The 21,504-nt window shown below is 38.6% G+C and overlaps 1 protein-coding gene and 1 pseudogene across 10 annotated transcripts in view; one reads left to right on the top strand and one right to left on the bottom strand.

Moving 5' to 3' along the window:
- Positions 1-21,504, top strand: part of ELMOD1 (ELMO domain containing 1) — a 95,563-nt gene that overhangs the window by 26,118 nt on the left and 47,941 nt on the right. The window lies entirely within an intron of this gene.
- LOC112925915 (rRNA N(6)-adenosine-methyltransferase METTL5 pseudogene) lies at positions 7,070-10,488 on the bottom strand (annotated as a pseudogene).

The following is a 21,504-nucleotide window of genomic DNA, read 5'->3' as shown; positions in this document are numbered from 1 at the left end:
AATTATATATATACAGCATTTCCTAAAGCGTGTTACTGAGATGTTCAGAAAGAAACCCAGCTGCATTAAAAGACATAAAATCTTGCCCGACTGAGAAGTTTGCAGAGCTGGGACACAAATCTCCAAGTGCTCTAAAGAAGCATTCTCTAGAATTGTTAAGGAGTCATTGGTAGAATTGTCAGACTTAGCAAGTAAAAATACAGCCTGCCCAGTTAAAACGGAATTTCAGATAAACAGTGAATAATTGTTTTTAGTATAAGCATGCCCCATGCACTACTTGTGGCATACTTATAGTTAAAAAAAAAAAAACAGTATTTGTTGTTAATTTGAAAATCAGTTTTGATGGAGCAACTTGTATTTTATCTGGCAATTCTAGTCACTCACTTTTGGGTCATTTATGGGTTGAAAATAAAGTGGAGCAGGAATCATATGCTGTTCTGCAGACAATCTGGGACAAGCCCAGTTCTGGTTCAAGCTATTGAAAATAACTCATGCTTAAAGTTAGTAGTTTCATTTCAACACATATTTGTTGAGTACCTCTGCTTGCTAGGCTCAGTGAGAGGTGCCAACGCTGTGATGAGTAAGGACTGTGTGTGTGAGGGTGAATCTATAGCATGAGACGTGAGGCTTGCTACACCAAGTGTGTGCAGGAGCCTGGGAGTGACACTGAATTCTGGTGGGCAGCTCCAGACAGGATGACCAGCACTTGTGACGGGTCTGGCCTTGAGTAAGAGAGTGAGATCTCATCCTTACTCTGGGTGGGAAAAACTCTGGGTTTATACCCAGTGAAGGGGAGCCAGAAGTGGAAGGGTTTTACTTGATGGCCTCAGTTAGAGGACAGAGTAGCTTGCTGAAGAGGAAGTGAGAAGGAGATTAAAAAAAAAAAAAAAGACTTTAAATCATTGCTGATGAGAGGGAACTGAGATAGGACAAGTGCAGGGACCGACAAATGGTGCTTAAGTGAATGCATCTCACTGCATTTAAAAAAGCAGTTGATCTGCCCTTTGACTAATACCCAAAGTGGTCCTTCACTATTCTACTACCATCCTGGTTTCCTCAGGTAAAAAAGTCATCAGGTAATACTGGAGTATAGTATTTATATAGTATTTTGTATGAAAGTAGATATTTAAGAGTAATATTTGAAATGCCAATCAATATTCGGTTGCTTTTGGCACAGATTCCTGACATGGAATTAGCAGATGTTTTGGTTTTAGCAAATTTACCTCAAGTAGGAAAAGATACTAACCTGCAATCATTTTCTGATATAGTCCAGCCATCTTTAAGGAAGCAGATTCTGATGGTGGAAAGAATGTAGGTTTTCCAGAAATAGCACTATATGAAAATGACCATATGCTTGTAGTACCACAGAGTCCTTACTCAGAATATTCCAAAAGCAATTAATTCCAAAAAATAGCACACCACTTACATTCTTTGAAATCCCAGTGGGTACTTTCACTATTAATCAGCACAGGAAGTTTCCAGAGGTGTTGAAGACCAAACCAGTACAGTTCATGTAGAGAACTGTCACTCATCACTGGAAGATTCCAATTTGCCAATCTCAAGCAAATGACACTAGAGTGCCATTCTAGATTGTACTTCTGTCAACAAATCCAGATCTCTTAGGGACCATTTTCAGAAGAGGTTCATATGTTTGAGTATCCAGATGGTTAAGTTTCCACTTCATATTTTATAATAAGTCTTAAAAATAATAAAAATTACTCTATCCTAAAGTATATAATGAAGTAATTAGGGTCTTTCTTATCAAAGGATTATCCTTCAAAATAGAGCAAAAAGAAAAGTTCCATTTCAGGTATTTGTACTGCTCCTCTTTGTGCTCTCTGCCAAGCATGCCTTGCCTTATGATTCTGATAGTAGATGAGAAGGAAAGTGATCTAGGACATACTGAACTTACTAGAATTTCCAGGCAGTTAGACCATAGGTTTTATTTTCAGCAAGATTTCACGTGGATATGGCCTATTAAAGAAAGGCTTACTGCAGTGGTCTCTAATGACAGCTTATGTGCACTATCACCCTGAGAGAGTTTTAACTGAAATTGTGTGCTCACTTCACATTCTAAGTCCTCAGTAAATACTCTGAATTCAAAGAATCTGAAGACAGCGTGTTCTTGCATCCCAGAAGCTTTTAACCTTGTAGCGCACTTATGCTGACCACGAACAAGTCTTATTTTACATCAGTTTCTGTGCTGTAAAATGGGAGATAGGCACATTTAAAAAAAGAAAATTGCGCCAACTCCAATCCTCTGTGTCTATAAAATAAATGTTAGCTGTTACAACTGTTCTGAGGGATAAATAACTGCATTTTAGATGATTTGTATATTGTCTGTGTACCCTCTGCCATTTTAGACACCAGTGAAATAATTCACAATTTGTTCTGTTTCATTTTTGCTTTTTTGGTACAAAGCATGATGATTGTGGTAAATGCTTAAAAAGAGCTCATTAAACCTCTTTAAAAAATCAGTCACAAGCTAATAACTGCAGAATTCAAAGGTCTTTACATAGTTTTTAAATGTAGTTTCCATTTTAATTATTGGCATTAGGACTTGGTTAATTAGAATGCTTGGTATAAGAGCTTATTTCAGCTGCTATAATTCTCCCTCCTGTTTCTCTTGTGTAAATAGATGGCAAAAAGCTGCCATGTGTTTTGAAGGTTTGTGTGTGTGTGTGTGTGTGTGTGTGTGTGTGTGTTTTGAAGGTTTCATTCATGATGAAACTAATTATTTATCCCACAGCTGCTTTTTGGCTTAGCAAATATCGATGACATCATAAACTCTGCGCCCCTCCTTTTTTTTTACATCACCAGTTGGCATTGTAAATATTTTAAGTGTGAATTGATCTCTGCAATGAATTTAATTTCTTCCTTTTTCCTTTAGAATAAGAATATTCCACCCTTCAGAATTTAAAAGCCAGATTTTCTGAAGATTCTACATTCCAGTAGGATACTTTAATTTTAATTTTCTTTGATCTTAGAATCCATTTAAGTTAGCAAAAAATGTAAAACAGTTGTTTTTATTCAAGAAGTTAAATCATACATTCTCTTAGAATGGTAAGCATTTATCAAAGTTGTTTTAATTAAAATGTGTATTATGCACATCATTGATTTTTAAAGCCTGTATTAAAATGCCTAATGTAGGATTTTAACTTTCATATTGACTCATGTACTATGTGTATGTAGCCCAAAAGTAAACCCAGTCAATGAAAATCAAAACTTGCAAAAGGTTTGGGTTATAGTTTTTGCTTCACTGAAGAGTTCTGTGTTGTATCAGAAATTTCTCCTACTACTCTTTTAAATTGTAGATAACCTAGAGTATTTAAAATAGAGCCAGACCATCAAATTTCTAAATCCTCACAATCCTTCTGGAAGACATCTGTAAATGAGGATCTTGAGTAATCTTTGTGGGTGAGATACAGAAATGCGGTCTAGGATGTGTCAAATAGCTGGGTAGATCATCTCTACCGAAAGAATATTCATAGGTATGGAAGTCACCATAGAAGGTGGTTCATGTTGGCCTGCTTCAGAGCTCTTGCCTTGACCTGACATTTCTATAATTTTATCAACAATGCAGGTATTCTTAGACTGGTATGTATATTAGGTTTGCTGATGATGCAAAGCTCACTAGTGAATTTGAATGACAATCACTATTAAACTTGTTATCCCTAAGCCCAGAGCAAGGGCTGAAACTAAGAACTGTATTTAAAAAGAATAGATGTTGGCTTCATTTAGGTTCCTAAATCAGTTGCCCAAGGACATGGAATGGAAGTCCTAGTCTAACAACAGTTCAGGTTGTTAGGAAAAATAGTTTCAGTTCACTTGAGTATTAACCAACAAGACAAAATAAATTAATGCTATCTTTGGTGAGATTCATAGATGAACAGAGCCCATATCAGAAAAAAACAATATAACACACTATACTCCAAAGAATGCATTGTCAGGGATGTCAAAGGGGGACTGCCTTTGTTGAGTTGGACGCTGGCTCACATGACCTTAAAAGCACCTCCTAAATCTAATTATGCAGTTTAAATTGAGCTCCCAGGCACTTCTACATGAATCTGCCAATGTCTAACTCAGCCTAATTCAGTAATATTTATGTAACAATGTAACTATTATATATCCTTTTGTTGATTTATAATGAATATCCTTATTCTTTTCGACTTAATGATTATTCCCTAGATAATTAATCATCATCACTTAAAGTATATGCATCTATTCTGTGACCACCACCGGCTTAAATTTAAAAGGACATTTCCAGGTATTCTTTCATTATCTAAGATCATAATTGAAATTCTTAGTTCAAAATGATATGTATTTTGAATAGCCATAAAATAGGCATGTGTCCAGGCTTTAAAATATAACTGCACAATACACCTAATCAACTTAGACAAAGATGGAAGGCAAAATGTGTTCACTCAGTGTCCTCTGTGTACACCACTATTCTTGATTGTGTTTTGGCTTTCAAAAATATTTCTTTATAGAGTGGACCCTGGTTGTTACTTTTGAACACTGCTGTCTGAACCCCTGTCCCATGTTGGGGGCTCTCCCACATTGTGAGGCAGAGCCCACTCCCCACCATAGGAGCTAACGTGCTAGATACATCATCCTTGCATCCTGGGCCCATGACCCAGACTCTGCTCCAGTAGCAGGTGTTACAGATAGCAACACCCCTTGACCAGTCCTGGGGGGGATCAGTGGGGCCTGTTCTAGAGTCCAGACCTGGTGGCAGCAATAGAAGTGACTTTACTGCACTGGCTCCATGTCATCATTTGAAGGGCTATTTTTGGCTACCTAACCTCTAAACCTAGTTCTGTGGCCCTGTTGGAGAGTCTGTGGGTTACCTTCAGAACAAATTCCTTCTCTGCTAAAATAGGCAGAGCTAGTTTCTGTTCCTTGTGATAAGAAATCCTGGCTGTGAAAGAGTGCAAGTCCATGCTTATGCTGACGTTATCAGTCACTAGGACATACTGAACATGGTACACTCTGAAGAGCACAAAAGGAAATGTTTATTCATTTTATGAGTATTTCTGGAACAAGGCACCTTGCTTGGCATTGTACAGGAGAAGCATACAAACATGGTATTTTCAAACTAGTGGTGTGGGGACCAATAGGAGGAGATAGGGATACTACTGTCAGATAATATGGAGGCAGATATTTTGTGGGTTTCCTGATTCTGAAGATTGATTTAGCCTGGGGATAAAAGACTGGGATAAGAAAGGATGCTCTCTGGGAAAATACTGTTTCATCAATTCATCAAGGCCATTTTTTTTTCCATCTTAACATGAAATTAGGAAACATTGTTAGAGTGTGTCATACTTGTTTTTAAAGATTTTATTTATTTATTCATGAGAGACACACACACACACACACACAGAGGCAGAGACACAGGCAGAGGGAGAAGCAGGCTCCATGCAGGGAGCCGGACATGGGACTCAATCCCGGGTCTCCAGGATCACACCCTGGGCTGAAGGCGGCACTAAACCGCTGAGCCACCTGGGGTGCTCCAGTGTGTCATAGTTTAATTGCCACTTTTTTCTTCTAAACCCATCTACCATTTGGTGATATATCACCAAATATAAGATGTCTTTGATATACACTATTACATGTTTTAACCCCTAAGAAACAAGATCTGTAATTTTTTTTTTTTTTTTGAGAGATAGAAAACAGGAGAGGGGGAAGGGCAGAGGAAAAGGGAGAGAATCTCAAGCAGATTCCCCATTGAGTGCAGAGATTGTTGTGGTGCTGGATCTCACGACCATGAGAACATGACCTGAGCCCAAATCAAGAGTCAGATGCTTAACTGACTGAGCCACCCAGGTGCACCTCAGTAAATATTTTTAAATGGCAACACCTAACACCATCTGGAGGCTCTAGAGGATTTAAAATCCCTAAGAGAACCAATTCAGTCATGGAACTGGTGTGGGTTAGATACCAAATTCCTATTCATCTTTGTTGTACTCTTCCAAAGAGTAATAAATTTACCTCTAACTTATATTATGAACAAAGTCAGGTGCTAATCGTCATTGTTTGGCTGTAAAAAATGCCTCTTTTAGTTAAAAATAGACCTGCCCTACGACCCAGCAATTGCACTGTTGGGGATTTACCCCAAAGATTCAGATGCAATGAAACGTCGTGACACCTGCACCCCGATGTTTCTAGCAGCAATGGCCACAATAGCCAAACTGTGGAAGGAGCCTCGGTGTCCATCGAAAGATGAATGGATAAAGAAGATGTGGTTTATGTATACAATGGAATATTATTCAGCAATTAGAAATGACAAATACCCACCATTTGCTTCAATGTGGATGGAACTGGAGGGTATTATGCTGAGTGAAATAAGTCAATCGGAGAAGGACAAACAGTGTATGTTCTCATTCATTTGGGGAATATGAATAATAGTGAAAGGGAATATAAAGGAAGGGAAAAGAAATGTTGGGAAATATCAGGAAGGGAGACAGAACATAAAGACTCCTAACTTGGGGAAATGAACTAGGGGTGGTGGAAGGGGAGGAGGGCGGGTGTTGGAGGGGAATGGGTGACGGGCACTGAGGTGGACACTTGACGGGATGAGCACTGGGTGTTTTTCTGTATGTTGGTAAATTGAACACCAATAAAAATTAATTAAAAAATAAAAAAATAAAAAAATAAAATAAAATAAATTAAAGAAACTAGAAAAAATGCCTCTTTTGGTCATAGTGATTCTCAATTTTGTAGAAGACACCTTTTTAAAAAAATTTTTATTTGGAAAATGTCAAATATATACAAAAGTAGACAGAATAGTATAATGGATCCCAATATTCAAAAATCATCAACTTATGACCAGCACTGTTTGATTTTTAACCTTTTGTCTATTTACCCCATTTTATTTTGAAGCATATTCTAGACACATACCATATATAAATATTTGTTTTTGTGTCTATAAAATATAATGACTTTTCAAAAACACATAAGGGCAGTATCATTATTACATTCTTGAAAAATGTATAATTTGTGGCACTTTTTAAAATAAATTTTGTATTCATTAATTAGGTTTTAAGATGTTTTTGTCTTTGGAGGTTTTTTAAAAGGAAAACCAAATTAGGCCCACTTCCATGTCCACTGATTTCTTTTTAAGAAATTAATATGATGCTGGTAGGTTATATTGCAGCTTTGGAGTAGTATTGATCTTGATTTTCCATTCTGTAGCTTTCTTATGAATGTGTTTTCCATTGAGAATTCATATAAATATGCTGCTGTTCTTGTCATTTCCAAAGAAGTCTTCAGAAAACTCTTATCTATCCCCTTTTTATTTTCATTCCCAAAAGGAAGATTCATAATTACTGACTGTATCAAATGACTTGGACATTCTGTTAGATAATAGGCACACCCACACTGAACCATGTTGGCATTTGTTAAAGCAAATTGTGACGTTCCTGTTGAATATTTTCAGTGCATTTTCATCTATGTCACATCCAGCACTACACTTGCAACTTATGGCCTAGTCAGATACTGTTCTAGAAGTAGGATGGGCTTTTCAAAATTATCCACTTACTGCAGGCAGCTCTCTGGTTCCTTAAGCCTTAGTTTCTCTTTCCTTTTCTTTCTCTTCCTTTTTACTTTTATTCTGTTTTTCTTTTTTTTTAAGATTTTATTTTTTCATGAGAGACACACAGAGAGAAGCGGAGACACAGGCAGAGAGAGAAGCAGGATCCCTGTGGGGAGCCTGATGCAGGACTTGATCTGAGGACCCCAGGATCACGACCTGAGCCAAAGGCAGATGCTCAACCTCTGAGCCACCCAGATACCTCTCTTTGTTTTCCTTTCCTTTCCTTTCCTTTCCTTTCCTTTCCTTTCCTTTCCTTTCCTTTCCTTTTTCTTTTCTTTTCTTTTCTTTTTTTCTTTCTTTCTTTCTTTCTTTCTTTCTTTCTTTCTTTCTTTCTTTCTTTCTTCTATGTGTTGACAGAGTCTAGGGCACTGGAAGAGGAAGCACCACCCTGGGTATGTCATCTTCTTTAAGTTTTTGTTTTTTTCAAAGTAATACCCATCATTCAAAGCATCATAGAATTGTCTGTCAGGTAATCTGTCAGTTAATTTTTTTTTCATGAAAACCTCCTTTCTTAAGCCCCCATTCACCATCATCTTGAGAATTATTTTCACCTTTCTCAAATATGGGATCTTCCAATTCCTGAGTCCTGTGTCTTCTCATTCTCTACCTTCATTCTGGTGGAATGCTTCTTTCAGAAACTCTTAAGAAGGCATGCTTGGGAGGTACATGGAAGGCTTGAGTGTCCAAAATTGTCTTCATTTTTACCTCATACTTAATATTTGGGCTGGGTATAGAAATTTAAATTGGAAATAATTTTTCACATAATTTTTATTCTTGCTTTCATGTTCCTACTGACAAACTGGATGCTCTGATTCTTACCCCTTTGTGTATGAATCGTCTGTTCTTGGAATTTCTTGTATTATTTCTTCAATAATTTTTCACATACTTTTTTCTTTTTTGTAAATTTCTTCTCAGCAGATTTCCTCAAATCTGGAACATTTCTTCAACTTCCTTTCTGTCATTTAAAAAAAATTTCTAAGAACATTTTCTTATTCTCTTAATGTAGATTTTTATTATTTCCTATGTCTCTTTCATGAATGTAATATTTTTTCTAATACCTGTGAAAATTATGGTGTACTGATTGTTTTTCTTCTCTTTGCATTGCTTCTGTTTCTTCCAGATTCCCTGTTTTCACCTTTCTTTGTCTCAATAATTCAATCAAGTTAGAAACTTTCCTTAATTCTCTGATAATCCCTGACATCTATTTGTATTTAAGACTGAGACACTAAAACACTGATTGGAAGCTTTCTATGAATCCGTGGAGTTCGCTGGCCATTTGGCTTCACAGCAGCCGGGGTAAGGGACTGGTGCTTCACTGGGAGATCCACATGAATGTTGGTTAATTTTCTGAGGGATAAATCCCCAGGAGCCTGAGGAGTAGCATTATGACTGCCTCTGTTCTGAGAGTTGAGTGGAAGAAGCCTGGATAAATCTCACATTTATCATGTACATTTTCACCTAAGCTTCTTGGATTCAGTATGAACTAAAAGTTCAGAGCCTCTCTAGTTCAACCTCTTCAAGAATAAGTCTTACCTCTTCTGATAAAATGGAGAGCAGTTATACTTGTTTTCAAAGAATGGGGAAAGAGATCTAACTTTTCCTTATGAAAAATGTCAAACAACCCTTCTGAGTTGACTTCATTGCACAGTACCAGTTTTAGAGGAACTGGGCATTGCTAACTCCTGAATATGACCAAGATTCTCTATTCTAAATTTTATTGCCTATGGGTCAGTTCCCTCACTGCAGGCTTCATTAATTAGGCTAAGTAAATTACCATTTATCCATCCTCTTTTCAAGTCTAGAAATCTGCTGATATCTCATGTATGCCCTTGTTGCCCTCAGCCTTATGGATTTATGCTTTTTTTATTTCTTTACTCTCATGTTGGCAGGATTTCATGTGTTTTATTTGTCATGTTTATTTTTTTAATTTGCCATATTTAAATAGAAGTCCATAACACAAGTATTAAGGGCACACTTAAAAGGAATTAAAGTTGTAAAATACTGTTAAGTACATCAGCAATAATTATAGTGAGATAATTACTACGTAGTAAGGTCTCATATTGCCTATGTAAACTTCCACAATTGCCATACTTGTTTTGCTTACTCCTCTTGTCTCCTAACCCATGGTAAATTTTAATACTCTCTTAACACATTCATACCACCTTCTTAGCAAAAAGTATTCCACTAACATACACTACTGTAAATAATATGTACTCCGCCCTAAAAAGAGAGAGAGAGAGAGAGAATTTCATATAATCACTGATCAGAATCTTGTCACACATCCATGGAAAGTCCATAGTACTGACATACTGGTTAGGAAACCTTACCTAAGAGGATAGTCTGGTTAGGTCAGACATAGCTGAAATGTATGTTCATTTGAGGCAACTCAGAGCTTCTATACTGACTTCAGAAAATCCCTAGACTCCCATGTGTGGGATCTACCCAATTTCCCACTCTTGGATGGCAAAGTCTGTGTCCTGTTTATTTTGTGCCTAGAAAGAACTGAATGTAATAAGTGAATATGTTTATTGACTAGAAATAAGAGTTGAGGTCTTTTCCTACCATTTGGCTGTCTGGCCTTGGCCAAGTCATTTGTTGGATCTGACTGAGGCCCCAAAAGAGAAGGTCACTTAGAAGAGGCGAAGGGGAAGAAAAGGCCCAAGGGTAGAACACTGTGGAACATGTACACTTAAAATGGAGGCAGAAGAATGTGAAACAGATAGAACCAGGATAACAGGGATCATGAAAGCCAAAAACAGACATTCATGAAGCAGCATCACATGAAATTGTATCAACTGAGATAAGGACAAAAAAATGGAGCTTGGACTAGACAGTCCTGTCTTCAGCCAAGTATTTCCATACTCACTAACTCACTCTTTGTGTAGATGAGGCATGTTTATCACTTCTGAGATGTTTATGGTCAGGGCATAAGATGGTAGCATAAGGAAGTTGGGCTGAGTCCCACGTATTTATGAGAACTTGTATGTGTGTGAATTGTGTGTGCTGTGTGTAGACTGGAGGCATTGTTATTACAGGGAAGGGAACCAGAGCCCAGAGACTATGTAGTAAGGGATTGGGAGGATCTCCAGCGAGTTAAGAAGGGCATGAGTTGCTCATATGTAATCAACCTGTGACATACTATGGAGTTACTCAGCCTGGTGTAACCTGAATAGAACTGTTTGAGTTGGGGAGTAGGAATCAGTAGTGTGATCTGCTGCAGGCCATTAGTGCTCTTTGTCATCAACCAATGGATTCTTCTGTTGAAACATCAGGGCCTGGAATTTGTAAGTGAGACTATATTTCATTGATTCTAAGATTTTTTTCCCCACACACTACTGAAATCAGGCGCATCACAGTTTAATTAGCAGCATCTTATTCTTCCTTAAGGACACATGACATGATGATGCATTTTCCCTTGATGGCCATGATGAAATACCATTGGACATGATCAAATAATATTTATTCAGCAAACAAAAATTTATGAAGTCATGCATATCAAGTCATAACTCTAAAGTGAGTTTAAAACTGTTTTAAATTTGTTTTACAGTATGAATTGTTGCAGAAGCCCAACCTAAAACACCTACTTGTCATAAGTGAGTGCTACGGGTGACGCATCTGTGTGATCAGGGTCAGCAACTGCCTTAGGGGCAGGATATTCTGTTTGCCTCCAGGCCTCTGGAAATGCTCCAATTTGCTTGGATTTCCCTGTCCAATGTTTCTAGCAGATGCCCTAACTATATTTTCATTATAAGAAAGAGAAAATTTGGAATGCTGGAATGACTCAGCCGTTTATTTTTATTATTATTATTATTTTTTAAAGATTTTATTTACTCATGAGCGACAGAGAAAAACAGAGAGAGAGAGAGAGAGAGGCAGAGACACAGGCAGAGGGAGAAGCAGGCTTCATTCAGGTAGCCGGACCTGGGACTCAATCCCGGGTCTCCAGGATCATACCCTGGGCTGCAGGCGGCGCTAAGCCGCTGCACCACCAGGGCTGCCCTGGCTCAGCCATTTAACTGAGTCCCACATCAGGGTCCCTGCATGGAGCCTGCTTCTCCCTCTGCCTATGTCTCTGCTCTCTCTCTTTCTCTGTGTCTCTCATGAATAAATATATAAATTTTAAAAAAGAAAATTTTACAAAAGGTATCAGTTTAGATTGGCAAAATCATATCCATTTAATTTTTATACAGACATAGGTTTACCATTTTTATTATGGTTTTATTTAGAAATTTAACTTCTAAACTCAAATATATAAGTGAGAACGTACAAAATCTACATTGAGTAGTTCTGTGGAAAAATGAATTAATACTTAGATTTTGAAATTTCCTTACTCTTTTAAAGATGAAAGACAAATTTTATCAGTTCTGCTTTCCCTACCTTCACTCCCTCCATGAAAACCTTTAAAGGAGATCATAAATATATTTGCAGGCAAACCTGAGTTCTGTGGCTGGCATTGGCCTCCATTGCTATAAATCATAAAAATAAACCCTGGATGAGTATTTTATTCCTGAAGAAGGGAAAAAAACCTTCCTAGTTGTCATTTTAGTGAGTGTCAGCAGAGCATTTTTCAAGCTAATTGCCAAAGGAAGAAAGTTCTGGAATGTGGCCTCAGGGAGAATGTTATACATGAGCATAATACCTCTAATGTGGTATGCTGGCCAGCATGTGTGAAATGTAAATGCATAATCTGAAAGATTTTCCATTTCTCTAGGATGGTGAATTTGCATCTTGCTTGCTCTTTCCCCTCATCTGCATACATGTAATAAAGTAAAAAACCACATTATATACATGTTTCAAATGCTCAAAAATACCTTAAAATTTTTTCTTTACCTTCTCTTTCTTCCCCTTCCCTGCCCTGCCCTCCCTATTTCACAGGGTAAATGACAGCATTCTATCCTCCGAAGCCTGAGTCTAGGGCTCCCTGACACAGTGCTTCTTAGGACTTGACAAAATAGGAAGCACCATGCAAGTTTAGACATTCCCTAAATTTGCTAATCCAGACCTATTTATTTACCGGATTTGAGTCTGATACTTGGCCCACCAGATTTATTTTTTTAAGCATTTTTTTATTGGAGTTTGATTTGCCAACAAATAGCATAATACCCAGTGCTCATCCCATCAAGTGACCTCCTCAGTGTCCATCACCCAGTCACCCTGTCCCCGCCACCCACCTCCCCTTCCACTACCCCTTGTTCATATCCCAGAGTTAGGTGGCTCTCATGTTCTGTCACCCTCTCTGATATTTCCCACTCATTTTCTCTCCTTTCCCCTTTAATCCCTTTCACTATTTTTTCTATTCCCCAAATGAATGAAACCATATAATGTTTGTCTTTTTCCAATTGGCTTACTTCACTCAGCATAATACCCTCCAGTTCCACCCACATTGAAACAAATGGTGGGTATTCGTCGTTTCTAATGGCTGAGTAGTATTCCATTGTATACATACACCACGTCTTCTCTATCCATTCATCTTTCGATGGACACCAAGGCTCCTTCCACAGTCTGGCTATTGTGAACATTGCTGCTATAAACATTGGGGGTGCAGGTGTCTCAGTCTTTCACTGCATCTGTATCTTTGGTGTAAACCCCCAGAAGTGCAATTGCTGGGTCGTAGGGTAGCTCTATTTTTAACGATTTGAGGAACCTCCACACAGTTTTCCAGAGTGGCTGTACCAGTTCACATTCCCACCAACAGCGCAAGAGGGTTCCCCTTTCTCCACATCCTCTCCAACATTTGTTGTTTCCTGCCTTGTTAATTTTCCCCATTCTCACTGGTGTGAGGTGGTATCTCATTGTGGTTTTGATTTATATTTCCCTGATGGCAAGGGATGTGGAGCATTTTCTCATTAGCTTGTTGGCCATGTCTATGTCTTCTTTGGTGAAATTTCTGTTCATGTCTTTTGCACATTTCATGATAAAATTGTTTCTTTCCTGTTGAGTTTAATAAGTTCTTTATAGATCTTGGATACTAGCCCTTTATCTGATATGTCATTTGCAAATGTCTTCTCCCATTCTATAGGTTGTCTTTTAGTTTTGTTGACTGTTTCTTTTGCTGTGCAGAAGCTTTTTATCTTGATTAAGTCTCAACAGTTCATTTTTGCTTTTGTTTCCCTTGCCTTCATGGATATATCTTGTAAGAAGTTGCTGTGTCCAAGTTCAAAAAGTGTGTTGCCTTGTGTTCTCCTCTAGGATTTTGACTGATTCTTGTCTCACATTTAGATCTTTGATCCATTTTGAGTTTATCTTTGTGTATGATGTAAGAGAATGGTCTAGTTTCATTCTTCTGCATGTGGCTGTCCAATTTTCCCAGCACCATCTATTAAAGAAACTGTCCTTTTTCCAGTGGATACTCTTTCCTGCTTTGTTGAATATTAGTTGGCCATAGAGTTGAGGACACATTTCTGGGTTCTCTGTTCTGCTCCACTGATCTATGTGTACGTATAATTGGGGTTCCAGAGAGCGCCAAGAGGAACAGAGGGCCAGAAAGCATATTTGAACAAATCATAGCTGAGAATTTCCCTAATTTGGGGAGAGAAACAGGCATTCAGATCCAGGAGATAGAGAGGTCCCCCCCAAATAAATAAAAACCATTCAACACCTCGATATTTAATAGTGAAACTTGAAAATTCCAAAGATAAAGAGAAATTCCTTAAAGCAGCAACAACAAGAGATACCTAATTTATATGGGGAGAACTACTAGATTAATAGCAGACCTCTCCACAGAGATCTGGCAGGCCAGAAAGGGCTGGCAGGATATATTCAGGATCCTAAATGAGAAGAACATGCAGCCAAGAATACTCTATCCAGCAAGGCTCTCATTCAGAATAGAAGGAGAGATAAAGAGCTTCCAGGATAGGCAGAAACTGAAAGAATATGTGACCACCAAACCAGCTCTGCAAGAAATATTAAGGGGGCCCCTCTAAGAGAAAGAGGAAGCCCAAAGAACTAATCCACAAGAACAGGGACTGAATAGGTATTACGATGACACTAAATTCATATCTTTTAATAGTAACTCTGGACATGAATGGGGTAAATGATCCCATCAAAAGACGCAGAGTTTTGGACTGAATAAAAAAGCAAGACCCATCTATTTACTGTCTACAAGAGAGTCATTTTAGGCCTAAGGACACCTCCAGCCTGAAAATGAAAGGGTGGAGAACCATTTACTATTCAAATGGTCCTCAAAAGAAAGCTGGGGTAGCCATCCTCATATCAGACAAATTAAAGTTTATCCCAAAGACTGTAGTAAGAGATGAAGAGGGACACTATATCATACTTAAAGGGTCTATCCAACAAGAGGACTTAACAATCATGAATATTTATGCCCCTAATGTGGGAGCTGCCAAGTATATCAATCAATTAATAAAGACATACTTCGATAATAATACACTAATAGGAAACTTTAACACGGCACTTTCTGCAAATGACAGAGATTCTAAGCACAACATCTCCAAAGAAACAAGAGTGTTAAATGATACACTGGACCAGGTGGATTTCCCAGATATATACAGAACTTTGCATCCGAACGCAACTGAATACACATTCTTCTCAAGTGCACATGGAACTTTCTCCAGAATAGACCACATACTGGGTCACAAATCAGGTCTCAACCGATACCAAAAGATTGGGATTGGGGAGCCCGGGTGGCTCAGCAATTTAGCACCACCTTCGGCCCAGGGCATGATCCTGGAGCCCCGGGATCAAATCCCTCGTGGGGCTCCCTGCATGGAGCCTGCTTCTCCCTCTGCCTGTGTCTCTGCCTCTCTCTCTCTCTGTGTCTCTCATGAATAAATAAATAAAATCTTTAAAAAAAAATTGGGATTGTCCCTTGCATATTTTCAGGACACAATGCTTGAAATTAGAACTCAATCATAAGAAGAAATTTGGAAGAAACTCAAACACGTGGAGGTTAAAGATCATCCTGCTATAGAGAAGAATTAAAAAGATTCCTGGCAACTAGTGAAAATGAAGATACAAGCATTCAAAATCTTTGGGATTCAGCAAAAGCAGTGCTAAGAAGGAAATACGTTGCAATACAAGCATCCCTCAAAAAATTGGAAAAAAACTCAAATACACAGGCCCACCAGATTTCAAAGACTGACCTCCTCCTTCTGCTTTGTGGATCAGCTCAGCCAGAGTCCAGTCCCTCACGTGGCAGGTGGCTTGCTAGCCACTCCTCATCTACAGCCATCTGTGCCCCTGTCTCTATTCCCACAGAGACATGGGTGTTTGGGAGCAATTTTGAAGTAATCACATTTTAAAATGATCTTGGCTTCAAATATCTGTAAGATTGGGCCTTTATGGGAATAGTTGCCTTGCTCCTCTGTTTTTCCTTCCCCACTAGATATATAGCTAAGGCTGAAGGAAGGGTGGAAAAAGAGGAGCCTGTATCTGTTACTGTAAGCATCACAAATCTCTCCTTGGCTGATTGAGGGATGTCAATACTGTGATTTCACTGGACTCTAGCACGGCACTAGTAACCGTGTTACTCTGAGTAAATACTCTGAGAATATTTGGGGGGAAAGTGGAAATTGCCCCACAGGTTAAGAACATTTACTTGGAGTTTAGTACTTCCATCGTGAAATTTTCTCAAATACTTTTAGAAAATATTGAAAGTGGAATAGTATAATAAAGACACAGGATAAATAGAATTGAACCAAATTAGCCATAGGCTTTCTTCTGATGCCCAAAGCAGCTTTCGATCAAATGTATTTTTAGGGGAGAAAATTATGAAAGTTTTATTTCTGGACCCTATGGTTCAACGTATCATTGTTTCCTTCTTTCAAGTGAAATGAAAAGAGAAGCTCAAAGTGAGGAAATTAAATCAGTGGCAAATAATTTTGCTACTGCTGACTTGACTTTATCATGTGCAGGGTGAAGTTGCAGTTGTGACCCCCTCCCTCAAATGCTAAGCAGACTTTTTTTCACTTCTGCTAAAAAATGTTGCCCAAACCTTGTCTTTTTAATCCAGACCCCAGGCGACAGAGAGAGGAATGTGTCTTCCTCCCCAATTATAATTACACATTTTGAGACTGACCTGTTTGATTTTTTCCTCCTCAGTTGTGTTATAGCATGAAGAGAAAACAACCAATTAGAGAAACCTAAAGGAGAATGGAACTTATTTTGCTTTTCAATGACTTTATGAAAACTCATTCTAGTTAGTACATATTTTCTAAGTAGATGTGAATATTTTACCAGCCATTAGATATATTTCATGTACAGTAAAAAAAAAAAAAAGTATTTTATTTGTAAACTAAAAGGTGTAGTGTATTATGAAAACAAAAACAGAGGTGGGCTGAAAGCAAACCCAGGGAAAATGCTGATTTGAAGACCCTGTCCCACCAATCAATGATTCAAAGAGTAATTTGGGGAAAATGAAATCACCACACAAACAGCTGGAGCTTGAATTTCATTGGATTCTCCCCCAAGGGAGCACTAGATTTACACTGAGGGGAAGGGAACTTTTCACTATGAGTTATTTCATCATTCTACAACTAAGGATTCATATGTCCTTGGACATGTGGCCTCAGGAGAGGATATAAAGCCCACCCGTTGGGGCTCTGTTGTGTAACTTCCCATAAAATGTTCTTGTTTGGAAACTTTCCGATCTACAGTGCATTTGCTTCAGGACAGGAAAGAGTTTAATTTTTAGTGGACTAGTAACCCTTATTATGCAAGAGTTCCCTTGCTAGGTCACAGAGGAACACTAAGTTTTCAAGTGCAGATAGATGTACATCTGAGCTTTATCATTAGCTCTGCAGTTTAGTTTGAGTTGAATACATTATTTATTTATTTCACTCTTCTGTCAGTCCAGAGTTTTACTTCACTGGTTTCCAGAGGCAGCACAGGAGAGTGATTCATAACAATGCCTCAGGAGCCAGGCTGCAAGGCTTTGAATCCCAGCTCTGCCAGGAATAGCTGTGTGACCGTGGAAGGTTGCTGAACCTCTCTGTGCCTCAATTGTCCCAGCTGTAAAATGGAGATAATTATTATTATTCACCTCATAACAGGATGACTGTTAAGTAAGTTAATATAAACAAATATATCACAGAATATTGCCTGGCTCATGGTAAGCACCTTTTAAATATAAGCTTTTTTTTTTAATTTTTTTTTTTTTTAATTTATGATAGTCACACAGAGAGAGAGAGAGGCAGAGGCACAGGCAGAGGGAGAAGCAGGCTCCACGCACCGGGAGCCTGACGCGGGATTCGATCCTGGGTCTCCAGGATCGCGCCCTGGGCCAAAGGCAGGCGCCAAACGGCTGCGCCACCCAGGGATCCCTAAATATAAGCTATTAATCACAAAACTTTAGGCTGAGACTAAATTTGTAAATTGAATTTTAGTTTTTAAATGTGTTCCATACAACTTTTTTTAAAGCTAGAATAATCCCAAATTAGGCAAATTATGAGAGTAGAACACTGTTCACTTTGTAGACTTTTATTTACATATAAACATTATGAGTCCACAAGCATTTGGTTGTTAACAGTTACAATTGTTAGTCAGAATTTAAAGGGCTACATACAATTTTTTTTGTCTCATGTAGGGATTATGATTTTATTGAAAGGATTTCTCTTCCCTCTAGTTGAGTGCTTAATTCATTCCCTGGGATGCTCAATAGACAGAAGGGTTTCTGAGAGGCAGGGTCACCCTGAGGGACTCTACAAAGAGCCATAGGGGGTTTCTCACTCAAAGGAGGCAGGGCAGTTCCCTGATGCCAGGTGAGAGAATGAGTTCTCAAAGGAGCAGATCACTCCTGCTGTTCCTTTCTTCCCAGCTGGGAAAAAAAAAAAAAAAAAGGTACAAAGGGGACATAACCCACACACAGCAGTGAAGTGTCAACAGATCTGTGGAGATGTTTGATGCATCAAACATAGTCATTTGATCCTTTCCTTTGGAACAGGTCTGGGTAGTGGAGAGGAATCACTGCAGATAAACTGAAAGGATCAGGAAACCCACGATTATGATCATATTCTTTATTTTGGTTAAAAAAAAATCTACAAGCTTTTCTTTCTCTTCCAGTGGGGAGATTTTTTGTTTTACTGGTACAGTTATGGATTAGTGCATTCCTCTAGAAGGGTGCAGAGTTCATCCCAACAGACCCATCCTGAGCGCCCCCCTCAATGTGCCAGGCGTTGTGTCAGGCCCCATGGCTTCCCTGGTGCCCTAAAGGAAAGAAATAGGAAATGCACCACTTCAGAACAGCAGGAGGTAATTCTGGTGTCCACCTGGTGAAAAACCCCTCTGGAGAGGAGGTCACAGGGAAGAGATGGCACACAGCGCAGTTCCTGCATGTCCTTGCATGTTGTGAAGCCGGTGGCATTAGAGTTCATGTCTGACTAAAAAAAAAATGGTGAACTTTATATAAATAATACCTGAATAATTCTGAGTTAAACAAAAAGCTAATAGGAGTGTTTTTCAAGTAGTGAGACAGACACAAACAAAGCCAAGTGACTTAATTAATCGAGTTAATCAACAGGCTGGTGTATGAAATACTTGAGAGGGCTACCGTTTTGTTTCAGTGCTGTGCAGACCAGAGGCAGCCTCAATTCTCCCTGATGTCTGGCCCTGCCCAGCACCTGAAAAATGATGCTTTGGCTACAAAGGAATAGATTAACTCAGCACCACTCTGGGGAAAAGCAACTCAAAAGACATTTTTGTGAAACCATAGTGGCTCAGAGTATCATACTTTGCACACTATTTCATGTTCCTATCTTTACACAGATGGTCTAGTTAACAGTAACTAGGACATTGACAATTGTGCCTCCTTTAAAACAAAACTAGATTTAAAAAACTTAGTGGGCAGTAATTTTTGTAACAGAAAACATTTAATGAAGTTACCAAATGGAATACCCAGTGAGTCCTGAGCTAATAGCACTTACACAAGCTTTCCACCCAAAGCCACTTCTGGTGTTTCCTGTTTGGGGGACAGAGAATTAGATAACTAGAACTAATTGTTGTTTTTGTTTCCTGTTTGGGGGACAGATAATTGGAACTAAGTGTGATTTTCCATCTCCTTACTTTTCCCATCCACTTGGTAATGCCTTCTGAATATCTTCCACTTCTGTTCACTTGTCTCCACCATCACTGTCAATGTCCCAGGTCAGGTCACAATGGGACACAATTTATCTAAAGTCTCCTCAGTGATTCTTCAGTTGACAAAATGACTTTTTATTTTAGAAGAGTCTTTAATAAGAATGATGAAATATTAATCTTAACAATGAGTACCAACTCATTTAGTGTATGTTGTATACCTGTCACTATGCTAAGCACCTTACTTGCTTTGGTCCATTCAATCCTTAGTACAACCCCACAAGGTAGTTATAATTTTTTTCCCATCTAATAGGAAGAAAACTAAACCCTAGAAAGGTTAAACAACTTGTCTGAAGCCACTTGGCGAGTGGAAGATCCCAGATATGAACTGTCTCTAAAGCTCATGCTCTTAAGCACCATGCACACACTGCCATATTTGCTGAATTTTCCCTTAAATAGTAAAGCTCCCCTGCAGTATTAAACTATGTGATAATACCCAGCACGATGCTAGCACATAGAATTCAGGAATGTGTTTTGTTTGTTTTGTTTATTTGGAATGGATAGATTCAGGAACACTTATGTAGAGCACAGGAAGCTCAAGTGTTATTACAATACCACACTTCTCCCACATCATTATGAAAAGGCATTTTTTTAGATAAACCAGTTTTCTAAAGAACAAACTAACAATTTAAGGATATTATTGTTATTTTGATAAAATCTTTCTGAAATGTATTTTATTTTTTATTGCCTTAGTAGTACAACTCTAATTTATTACTCTAAGGACAAAGAACTATTTATGAGCAACAAATGTTGAATATACTATTGACTCAGTATTTCCTTCTGGATTGTGGTTTTAATTACCATCTATATGCTGGAGAAGCCCAAATCTTTGTCTCCAGCTGAGATTTCTCTCTTGACTTTCAGATCCATGTATATCCACACTACCACTTGACCCTGCAAGTTCAAAACGCTGCAAAGACCCCCAAATACACGTAGACCCTTAGATCTGCATCTCCAGAATTCCATACCTTAGGGGAAGGAAGATCCTACTGTCTACCCATAGGGACAGGCATGGTATTTGACTCCTCCTTTCCTTCACTAGTGTTCCCTAATCAGTAAATTAACCCAAGTCCTCTTGATTTTACTTTCTAAATATCTCAAATCCATAACACTTATCTCTGTCTATTGTCTTCTCCGGTCACTGGTTATCTCTGCCTGGATTGTTGTAACAACCCTCTAAATGGTGCCCTACCTATAGTTCTCTCACAATCTAACTTACTCTCCATACTACAATCAGAGTATATTTTTACTACCAGAAGTCTGATCATGTCACATCTCAGTTTGAAAACTTGTAGTAGTTCCCCACTGCTTGTGGGACAAGGTTCAGATGTCTTTAATATAGTCTCCTTCTGGGCAGCCCAGGTGGCTCAGCGGTTTAGGGCCACCTTCGGCCCAGAGCCTGATCCTGGAGACCTTGGATCGAGTCCCACATCAGGCTCCCTGCATGGAGCCCCTGCTTTTCCCTCTGCCTGTGTCTCTGCCTCTCTCTCTCTCTGTATCTCTCATGAATAAATAAATATAATCTTAAAAAAATAAAGTTTATTTATTTTTTAGTAATCTCTATATCCAAGGTGGGGCTTGAACTTATAACCCCCAAGATCAAGAGTCACATGCTCCTCTGACTTAGCCAGCCAGGCGCCCCCAGATTTCATTAGTTTTTAACCTAATGTCCCTTTGCTGTTTCAGGATCCCATCCAGGATAGCACATTACACTTAATATCTGTGTCTCCTTAGGAATCTCATGGCCCTGACAGTTCCTCAGACTTCCCTTCTTTGTGATGATCTTGAGAATTAGAAGGAGTACTGATTGGGTATTTTGT

The sequence above is a fragment of the Vulpes vulpes genome, chromosome 12 (assembly GCF_048418805.1).
Source record: "Vulpes vulpes isolate BD-2025 chromosome 12, VulVul3, whole genome shotgun sequence".
In the NCBI taxonomy this organism is placed as follows: Eukaryota; Metazoa; Chordata; class Mammalia; order Carnivora; family Canidae; genus Vulpes; species Vulpes vulpes.
The sequence above is the reverse complement of the archived record's forward strand: the minus strand, read 5'-3'. Positions and strand labels throughout refer to the sequence as shown.